Source organism: Schistocerca gregaria, chromosome 5, assembly GCF_023897955.1.
Source record: "Schistocerca gregaria isolate iqSchGreg1 chromosome 5, iqSchGreg1.2, whole genome shotgun sequence".
Classification (NCBI taxonomy): domain Eukaryota; kingdom Metazoa; phylum Arthropoda; class Insecta; order Orthoptera; family Acrididae; genus Schistocerca; species Schistocerca gregaria.
This window is the reverse complement of record NC_064924.1, coordinates 55,289,395-55,301,279: the sequence shown is the minus strand read 5'-3', so window position 1 is coordinate 55,301,279 and position 11,885 is coordinate 55,289,395. Positions and strand designations below refer to the sequence as shown.

General features: G+C 41.6%; 1 non-coding gene across 1 annotated transcript; it reads left to right on the top strand.

Moving 5' to 3' along the window:
• Nucleotides 1–2,867: 2,867 nt before the first annotated feature.
• On the top strand, nucleotides 2,868–2,941 carry Trnat-cgu (transfer RNA threonine (anticodon CGU)). The gene has a single exon. It is a non-coding gene; the product is annotated as a tRNA-Thr (tRNA).
• The last annotated feature ends 8,944 nt before the right edge of the window (nucleotides 2,942–11,885 follow it).

Genomic DNA, 11,885 nt, shown 5'->3' with positions numbered 1-11,885 from the left:
TTTGGTCTTTTAATTCTTAATTACCTTGATTATTCTGGCTATTAATGTAAGCATTTTATGAGCAGTTTTTGCAACACTAGTCATCGATAGTAACTGCCTGATTATTGATGCTATTAACGTAAGCATTTTAGCAGCAGTTTTTGTAACACCAGTCGTCTATAATAACCTTTCGTGGTTTGTTGTTCTGACAAGATTTAGCAATTAAACATCATCATAGCTGCAGGCTCCATCTACCGAGAGTTGCGTCCACTACTCTCAGGAGCCCTGTATGTTTTTATATACAGTTTGCTGAATGAAATCTGAAAATGCACTCTTGTCTCGCATGTTTATGATGTAAAAGCTTTATTATAGGCTTCATCCCGTTCAATTCAAGGACAAAATAGGCTATACATTTAAATTTAAAATAACTTTCGGGTACCTTTTGCTTTAGCCTGTTTCACAGGACATCGTGCAGTGCTTTTAAAACTTTGACAAAGGCATTTACCTGCAGAATATTTTACGTGCGCTATCCGGCGTACCCATCGCTGCCAATTATTATTAACTTGTGTAATAACATGGGAAAACAATTCCACTAAATGGGGTCACGTCATTTCGTATTTCTTCCGTAGGCTAATCCGGAAATGCATAAGGAAAGGTGAAATGCATCGTTGTGAAATAAAATAATTTAACAGTGCAACTAAGACTGCGGTTTTTCATGTAAAATATTTATTTGTGAGGGAGGGACACATGGTGTACAAGCAAAGAAGTGAAAGTTAAGAAATGTCACCGTATCCCTTACCACACATCCCATCCAGTTGGAATAAAGGGTTCAAATGGCTCTGAGCACTATGGGACTTAACTGCTGTGGTCATTAGTCCCCTAGAACTTAGAACTACTTAACCCTACTTAATCTAAGAACATCACACACATCCATGCCCGTGACAGGATTCGAACCTGCGACCGTAGCAGCCGCACGGTTCCGGACTGCGCGCCTAGAACCGCGAGACCACCGCGGCCGGCAGTTGGAATACTATTCATTGCTGATCCAAACAGGAGAAAGTTAAACTGTGACCCCAGCTGTGTGGCATGGAAGCGTGCAGCGACATCCTTACACCTTGCCCTGATCACTCCTAAGGCGTCGAGTTCATCTCGTACTGCAGCCGTTATTCGTCCTACTCTTCAGTCACAGTGAAGCAGATCAGGTATGAAGATCGAAAGAAAGTAGATAGAAGGAGGTACCATACTTTACTTAAATAATAGTAATTAACAGGCTCAGTTAATATTTATAATTTGATAAAGACACGCAAATACATTAACAATGAAACTCACATGATAATGTAAAAAGAAAAGCATTGAAATATGTGGGAAAAATGCCTGTATACATGAAAGTTATTACTCGGCTGACAGAAAACGCTCGGTCAGTCAAGGTCAACAGCGAAGGCAGTTCCGTGAGATGCACCAACCCACGTCCTCCATACCACCCGCTGCTCATGCAGTGTGCTCCAATAGCAAGTGCCCGCTGCAAGCTCCGACAAAACGCCTCCTCCTTCACACACGCGACCGTTCCTCCCAACTTGGCCATCTGCTTCCAGCTCTATGTCCAGTGTCGACTCCAAATTCCACGATAACTCCATCTTAAGACCAGCTCAGAGCCCAATGACAGACGGACATGCAGCGAAGGACAGACTTTCGCCAAAGGATACGGGCGCCCAAAAACACGGAACAGAAGTATCGGTATCATCAATCTACCGTAAGCAGCAAGAAGAACACAGCATTGCAGAGTTTGTGATATTATATATGCAGTACGATGTCCTTAGGGCATGACGGAACAACTTGACTATCGCAGGTGGGAACTATTGGGCCAGACATTCCAGTGAGTCTCGTATTTACAGCCTCGTTATGAGACGACGAATAGCACAGAGGTGGGATCACCAACATCTTTGACAGGAACAAATTTCTTCATGGAACACTTTAAGGAACTGGCTCTGAACTCTGCTACGTTGCGTCCGTCATGCTTCGTACGGTACGTTGATGACACCTTCCTGGTATCGAGCAAAAGCCAAGGCGGATGCTTGGCGCTTGTAGGGAGCCGGGGCGGCAGGGCGCCGGGCCCTCGTGACGTCACACGGTCCCGCGGCGAGGCCTACGAAAGGAACAGGTCGCGGCGCGTACGTCACACCACGTGACACTGCAGGTATTATGAGTGCCAGTAGACGTCTCCGTCTAACAATACCACAACTTCCAAATTAGGTTACAAATCAGATTAATAATGAAATTACAGTGAAATGAACACCCTTAGCTGCTTACAGGCGTTGACATACGCCAACGGGGACAGATGAAAATGTGTCCCCCCGACCGGGACTCGAACCCGCGATCACCCGCTTACATGGAGGACGCTCTATCCATCTGAGCCACCGAGGACACAGAGGATTGCACGGCTGCAGGGATATATCTCTGGCACTCCTCCCGCGAAACCCACATTCTCAACGTATTGTCCCGCGCTACATTCGGTCGGGGAACATATCTTCATCTGTCCCCCTTGATGTATGTCAACGCCTGTAGACAACTAAGGATGTTCATTTCATCGTAATTTCATTCTAACGAGATGCTTGGTCACCGATGGTATCTGCTCTTTCGGACATGTCCGAAAGAATATGTACGATCTTAGTAAATATATAGTTAAGGCTCACCGGTCACTTGACCATCTTCTTCTTCTGTGCGAATGCACAAACAGTGCGCAAACTCTTACGGGAATCGGCAACGCGTCGCGAGTAATGAGTATAATGGGCGGGGGCACTACGAATGCAGTGCGGGACAACACGTTGCAAATGAGGGCTTCGCGGGAGGCGTGCCAGAGATAAAACCCTGCAGTCGCGCTATCCTCTGTGTCCTCGGTGGCTCAGATGGATAGAGCGTCTGCCACGTAAGCAGAAGATCCCGGGTTCGAGTCTCGGTCGGGGGACACAATTTCATCGGTCCCCGTTGGCGTATGTCAACGCCTGTAGGCAATTAATGATGTTCATTTCATTGTAATTTCATTCTAACGAGCTGCTTGGACATGTCCGAAAGAACAGATACCATCTTAGTAAATAGATTAATAATGTTGCTCATGCAACAAAGTTATTGACTATGGATGGTATCGTCAGAATGGAACTAATGAAGTCACTGTAAAAAAGTCATTAACTTTGTCACTTATCTTGAATGGATTCCCACGTAGATTTCGTCGAAGTTGTTATGGCTCATCTTGATGATTCTAGGGTGATTCCACTCTGACTGCTAGAAGGTTCAGATATGTATTCTAGCAATATTTAAAGACCTAGAAAATGCGTTTTTTTAGGAAATTCTTAATGATCAAACAATCCCAGATTAGAACAATGGCATCGTAGAAATAATTTTTGACTTGGTGTTCACGATCCACATTTTTATTAAACTTCTTGTAAATTCACATATACTTCTTCTTAATTGTCACATCATCAAGAAAACAGTTTTGTATCAATCTTCATATATTTAATTTCCACTTTAACCAAACACAAGACGTGACTGTTCTTTTACAAAGCGAAATAACAACTTAACTTCTGCAAAGTGAAACCAAGACTGCTCTATGCGCATTCACGCCAAAAACGGTTACAAGTAAGTCAAAGATTATGACAGTCTCACAGAAATGAATTCACACAAGAACCATATCACTGTAATATATCGATACATCGGAGTACCTATACATTAATAAAACCAAATGTGAATATTGTCACAAAAATATGTCTGTTACTTCGCAGAAAAGAAGTACGACATTACTGGTATCGAGAACTGAGGTTGGAGTGCCGAAAAGGTCACGTAAATAAAGAACCATTACATCCGGCATGGAGCGAGTAACTATTTCAGACTTGTTTAATAATTCTTAGCTGCGGGTTTAAATGTACGCAAGTTCTCGATAGCAGCCGACAAAATTAAGAATTTTAATGGGTACCTTTTCAATTTAACACTGATTTCCTGTGGGACCTGCACGGAGCCGAGCATTCGCGAAGTGTAGCAGACAAGCTAACTAGTGTGACGTCAGAAGTTCGTTGCAATGTCCGTATATCTCGTTGGCCCCGGTCTCGCTGCGTACCGGAGCTGATAAAAGCTGCATAACTCGCCTTATGCGCACGCTCCACTTTGGCCGTCTCTGATTGGTTCCAAATGCTGCAATCATGCCCATATAATCGGCAAACCATGTCAGCCAATGCACCCAGTTGTTATTTTCTCATGATGATGATGTCCGAGTGCTCGACTGTCTTATTCGAAATGACGCATCTTGTAAACCGATAAAGGTTCATTCACTATTCTCATAGTCCGTCTCCATTTTGTTCCTACTTGTGTAATGACGTTTTACGACGCATAATGACACTTTAAATGCTGCGCCTAAGAATAAAGTAAGAGGAATGTAAAATTAACCTCTGTGATGTCAATATGTGATTCACTTTTGTTTTCATACTCCACGAAGGAGTTAAGATGCACTCTCGCTAGTTACCTTGTATGGCATGGACGTAATTTTTTGTGTGTGCTGATAGGCAGCCATTTTGTTAGTATTTATGTTTTGTGCGACGAACATAGCAAGTCTTATTGTCTTGTCAATAAAAGATATTGAAAATTATCCAAGTTTTTACGAGAATTATTTAAATCGACGTAGCATTCTATTCCTTTGTTTCCATCGTCTTCGTGAAGGGAACCGATGCCGACTTAGGAAGATACGCACTGTCAAGTGAAGAACATCGATGGAGACTAACGAATTAATATTGTGGCAGAAGGACTAATTCTACGTTTAAGGTGAGAACTCTGAATAAATCCACAATGACGTAGAATTCAGAAATATTATTAATCGGTATTGTAAATCATATTACAGGAAAATTTCACGTATCACCGAATTTGTCAGCATTCAAGTCGGTCAATAAAGTCTCTATAAAAGACTTTCAAAAATCCAGTTATTTTATCTCAACAAAAAAAATCCCAAAATTAAAAAATTATTATTATTATTAATATTTGTACTATTTTATTTTGACACACTTGTTAACCGTTAAGAATGACTGTGTGTATTAATGCGAGGAATAGTGCGAGAGAGCGAATGTAATCTTATGTACCTTTCCAGCACGTCCGCATTTCCTACGCTTTACCTTATACGTCTCATCCAGTCACGGTAAGGAAGCTGATAACCACAATGTTGGGAACTTTAAACAACAATAACAACAACGACAGCAATTTATCCCTTAAATTCTTGTAATACGGGTCCACATCCTCTATAAATGTTATAAATGATGTTATGTTTGCTTTTAGCTGTAACTCATTTATTGAATTTTAAATGCGAACATTTTTAGATTAGGCTTTACAGTGTCTGTTACTGACATTAAATGAAACGACAAGTTTACTGTTACCAGTCTACGTTTTATTGTCTCCAGAACTCTCAAACAAGCATACACATTCAATAATGAGAGAACGCTTAGAAACACAACAGAATTCACACAATATGCCAGAAACATACAAGTACCTGATGGAGCCACACTTGCTTCATTTGACATAGGAAACCTTTATTCCTCTGTGCCAATAGATCTCACACTACAGATAATCATTGCCAACCTACATAAACAAAAAAAGTCCCTTCAACTCACATTAATGAACTAATGGACCTGCTTGAATTCACACTTTCACACAACTATTTTAAATTTAACAATAAAATCTACAGACAAACAGATGGTCTGGCAATGAGCTCAAATCATTTCGCATTGCTAGCTGAAATATTTATAAGTAACCTAGAAGACAAAATCCTGAATTCCAATCACTACCTACTCAAAAGTATCATCTACTACTACAGATATGTAGATGGTACCATCATTTTAATCAAAGGCACATACCACAATCCACAACTCCTCTTGCCTCCCCGCAGCACACAAAATGGCAGCATTTCGGTGCATCAACTACCACTCTCAGAAGATAAATGTGATCAAGAAATTGAAGTAATAAAACAAATAGCTATTGAAAATGGCTATAACAGTTCCATAGTAGACACCCTAAAACACTCAATAACGGCAAAGCAATCACAACACAAAAAGCAAAAAGAAAATAACACCTTCCATACAATCCCCTTTTTAGGTAACATTTCATACCAGATTGCGAATATTTTCAAACGAAAAGGCATAAGCATATCCTTTACAAAAGACAACAAGTTTGGACAGAAGTTACCCCACATCATCGGGACACGAAACCCACTTCATCTCACACATGTGTACAAAATTGAATGTTTGGACTGTGACTGCTTCTACATATGCCAGACAGGCAGATCATTTTAGATTTGGTTCAAGGAACACATGGCAGCACTAAAAAACAAGAAATACCACACATCAGCAATAGTTACCCACCTGCATGAAACAAAACACCATGTTAACAACACAGGTATTAGCATCCTACACATCCAACAAAAAGGCAGAAAACTAGACATCCTTGAAACACTCCAAACATACAAACACCAAATGAAACAACCAGAATCCATTTTAAATGACCTCATTCACAGATTGTGCCCCTTGTCAGCTTAAAACTGTATGTACATCAACTACTGGCACAAACGTATACCTATCTGCATATTTTATAGCATTAACCAATGTATTACCCCAACCTTCAGGCAGCTAATAATCTTAAGACTCCTTGCCTCTCTTCTGCATCTAGCCCCTCACATCTGTTTATTAATCCTAATCAAAGAGTGTCATCTATGTATGATTTTACTGCTGTAGCCAATATTATCATTGTAATTGAAGTCCGTAACATTTCACCTAATTGTTATTAACAAGCATGAAGGTTAACCCATTTTAACATTTCACCTGATTATATATACGAGTATGAATGTTTAGATGTTTTAACTTGTCAAAATTGGATTAATATACCACCTGAAGTACACACACATATATTCGATACCTCAAAACAAACACCTCCAAATGCTTTAAACAATTATTCTGTAATAATGTTGTTACGATGTATATTCTTTCCACTTTGTGATTATGTCTTCTCTTTTGCTATACGAACCTTGCACCCAGCTGATTCTAGACGCCATATTTGTTTACAAATATGGCAGTATACATGTGATGTATACGAAAGGAACCTGTGACCACTGGAGGTACTCTAGTTTACTTATTACATGTTTACCATTAGATATCAGTTTAATTTTTTGTCAAAAGTAATCCTAAACCATATTCTGAAGTAGTGTCTTGTTTCTCCACTAGGCATTGCCACAAGTTCCTCCAAAACTCGTAACATAACACACACACAAACGTAATACTAACTAAAGTAAATCCACCCCTTTCGTCCATTTTCAACCATAAGCCTTGATGTTGTATTACAGCACAGAAACAGGTTAAAAATAACGTTATACTCTTGACGGTAATGTAGTCGCTGCATCTTATTAACGACAGGTCCAGATTTGTTATTTACACGCAGATTGAACTGAGTGAACACGACATAATTTACAGAATTTTAACCAGGGCTCGCTGGTCAGACGTGGCTGCGATCTTTACTTAGTAAGTATATGTGTAGCAGTGATGAGAAGCAATCGCCGTCCGCTATTAAACGGTTCCGACGAAGTCTGCCGATCGGAACATACCGTAGCCCATGTCACGCGCCGATCATCGCGAAACATTATCTTGCTTACGGTTGCGCCTGGAACATTGCCAGCCGCTACGTAAGCTCCGCACGGGAGAATCGTTTCACCATGAGCTGTCAGTTTTCTTCTTGCTGCTTCTTCGCGAGAATGCAAACGTGGTGAATACTATTGGGTTTACCGTCTGAGTTGCACAATGTTATTCAGTTTTGGAGCCGAAGGGCATAATGGAGCAGAAATTCATCGTCTGTCGAGTACCGTACTAACTTCATGGATGAGTGTGAGTTGCGATAGTAATGCAGGAAATTTTGGAATGCAAAAGGAAAGTGCGTGATGGAGGGCGGCCACGGATGGTAATAAGAGGGAAGTGAAGACATTGTACGAACAGTACATAAAGCCGTTCGACACAGGCGTACGTCTACGATGTATGAACTCAAAAATGACTTCTCACAAATTTTCAAAACTGTTACACAGCCTCTTGGATACCATATACTTCGTGCAGTTTAAGTAACAAAATTTGTGAGTGGAGTCGAACTTAGGGTGTGCCTCGTGACCTTTTGGAAACCGACGGCGATTCAAAAATGTATGCCAAGTGATGGAACATTGATTTCTTTCACGACATTGAACGAAGAAAAGTCAGAGCAGTGTCACTCTCAAGGTACTGTTTGTACCACGCTTTTCGGTCCTCTCCTGAAGTATTGCTGTGCCGGAAAAAAAATGAAACGTCGTGTGGCATTGATGGCCGGTAGGCCCCCATCCAAGGAAGTCCGGCGGACGAGTTGCAAGTCTTATTGCAGGTGACGCCACATTGGGCAACTTGTGTGTCGGTGGTGATAAACTGATGATGAGGACAGCTAAACACCCATCCCACAAGCGGATAAAATCTCCAACACGTCCGGGAATCGAAACGGGACTCGCTGTATGGTAGGCAAACACATTGTCACATTCTTTGTCAATTTTCTATAACTGTTCGTTACATTTGTTCGGGGAAGACATTCCGTGATACCCGTCCAAGTTCATCGTTGATCCGTTCATTCAATTTTTTTTTCTTTTTCGGAAGACAGGTAATCCTCCGACCGAACACGCTGAGCTACCGTGCCGGCAACATTCAGCTAAGCAGGTACACAGTTGTGGGGTATAGCATTCGTATCAGTTAGGAGTGACGGAGGACATCCAAAAGGTCTAAGGGAGAGCAGCTCGTTTTTACTGTCGCGAAACAGGGAAGAAAATTTCACGGATATGGTACACGAAAAGGAGTGGCAATCATTAAATGAAACGTGTTCTCCATTGCGGAATGGTCTTCTCATGACGTTTGAATCACCAACGGCCTCCTCAATAGGTAAAAATATATTGTAGGCCCCACCTACATAGTGAGAAACGATCACCGTAATAGCCGGCCGCGGTGGTCTCGCGGTTCTAGGCGCGCAGTCCGGAACCGTGCGACTGCTACGGTCGCAGGTTCGAATCCTGCCTCGGGCATGGATGTGTGTGATGTCCTTAGGTTAGTTAGGTTTAAGTAGTTCTAAGTTCTAGAGGACTAATGACCACAGCAGTTGAGTCCCATAGTGCTCAGAGCCATTTGAACCATTTTTTGATCACCATAATAATTGAAATCACATCTCGCACGGAAAGATTTAACTTTTCGTTTTTCCGTAGAGCATAACGACCGGGAAATAGACTGAAAATGTCTCGATGAACCATCTGCCAGCAATTAATTGTAATTGTAGTGTAATAATATTGATGTAGATGCATACACGCTTCTGGCAAAGGCATTATAGTTCCAGGAGACAAGAAATGCTCCCTGTACGGGTGCTCCCTCACCACTGACTACAGTTGATTTCCCGATCCTACAAGTCGGTGACTTTAGTTATATTACCGCTGGCTGGTGGCTCCGAAACGTAGACTCTCATACCAGTTTCTGGGATATTGTTTGGAGCCGGAAGCGTGAATTCCTAACATGATTACTAGCGAGGCACTGATCGCCGGCAATTAAAAAAAAGGTGTTTGGAGAAGAATCGTGTCCTTGGAAAACAGTGATCCATGGCGCTGAACACAGTGAAACATTGCCCTATTAAAAACAAATGAGGCATGCGGTTGTAAGACATCTTTCCGCTGCAAGGCAATGTCCGACACCATATCACTGCATCAACTCAACATTTTGTTCAGTTATTCAAATAACTTGATTTTGAAGCTGACTGCCGAACGACTTTACTGCCGCCATCATATATTTCACGTAATGATCGCAAGATACGAGAAATCAGGCCTCAAACGGAGGCTTCTAGACAGTAATTTTTCCATCGCTCTGTTTGGAAATGGAACAGGGAAGGAAATTAATTATACAGTGGTACAACCTATCTTCCTCAACACCTGCGGAGTATGGTTCTAGATATAGAAGCTGCTGTCTTGTAGAAAGTGGAATTGTCTCCCAAAAGGTTAAAGGAAGAAAACGCTGGTTAAAAATTACCTGTCATTTGGAAGAGGTTGGCCGTAGGACTCAGCGTAACGGGAAGAAGAAGTGAAATCGTAGAAAAGCTAGAAGCATAATTCATAGCTGTAATGTGGAGATTCATGAGTTCGTTAGAGGAGCTGTGATACACGAATATATTAGAAATCTTGTGATATTTTTCTCACCTAATACTTCAAGACTCTCAGTATTCACTACAAAGGGGAAATTTTTTAATTATTCTGTAATTAATGTGAATACACCAACCGAGGGAGCCTAGGAACTCATAAAAATTACATGATGGCTGCCCAGACCTCGCCTTAAAAATAGGCGCTCCGGTGGAAATCTAACAGCTAACGTAAACCAACAGCTGTTCCCCCTTCAACACACCGCAGACAACGGTACCGGACTCTTCTTATGCACAGAATGCCAAAACGTGTTTGAGGGTTCCTCACAATTCCGACGCAAAGGAATGCACGAAGGAACATGGGAGCCTCCGAATGGGACCATTTCTAACCGTATTCACTTCTTGACTGTTGCAAGAAACAAGTCCGGCGTGAGGATTCTCACAGACCTAAATATACACTATGCGACACAATTGAACGATCACTTCCCTGTATACCCGTAACTGTCACTCAATGAGTTGCAGATGTTTAAAACTTGGCTCGAAGGTAACTATAACCTTCCTCTGTAGAGGTGTAAAAGTGTAGTCCCCTGAGACATCATCCTCGAATTCATCGGCACTTCAAACAACAAGGTGTCGACACAAGTGAATAAAAAGGTCAAAGCTCCGAACTTCATATGAGGTGTAACGTAGTTTGATGATGTTACATTCGCACCACATTTTACCATAAGTGTACCAAACGCCACAGTAGACCTTCGCGCGATGTGAAGGTCTCCAAACACTCTGTCACCCACAATTCGCCCCTTCTTTTGAACCCTCTGCGATGGAGGTCACAACTGAGACACCCAGCTTAGAGATGACGGGATTTTCTTATGTGTGGCAGAGAAAAAGATTTAAGACATATCGACGCTCAGAATCGACACGTAAAGGGGTCAGGGGGAAGCATAAAGGACGTCAATGAAACAACCCCTTTCCATGGGACGTTGATATTCCACACTTCGAGATCAAAACCAACAGCAGTTCACAGAGCTGTGTGCAACAGGACGACGTTCTTGCCAACTTTTGACACTGCTGATACCCCGTGGACGGCTAAACGCTTGTCTAAGGACATAGTGGAGCTGCAATTTAATTGGACGAGAACTGATCCATTTGGAATGTTGCGTGATCGCAATTTTTGCTTTGGTATATACGGTGCAGTTGAGATATCGGCAAATGACGTACTAGGAACTGAATCGGGGCCCCATAAGATGATTGTGGTTTGATTTTGAGCGTGCGATGACAAGAGAGGAGAAGAAAGAGATGTACACAAGAATGTCGCAGTCAAATTGGACAAGAGCAATGGTGGAATATTATAAACAAGAAAAGAAAGAGTGAAAAGAGCACCTACCTACAAAAAAAGAGAGTTTGAATGAAAACAAACATCAAAGATATGGAGCTTCTAAGGAATCAAAGTGAGACAAAAATGAATTAATTTCTAGCAAAGTAAACGCTTCTCGGAAGAACTTTCGGTGGGTAAACTTTAAAACAGGCCAAAAAGTAAGTGAGAGGAAAGTGATCTGTGAAAGATGGGCCAATGTTTTGATAAAATTCTCTATTCCAGAATGATACCGAGAGATTGTATGGATGCACAAGTATTAAATAACTTGTTCGAAAATCCTGGCCCACCAACTTAGAAGGGATGAGAATTAATTTGAAGAAATTGACAAATAATTAATCATCAGGAG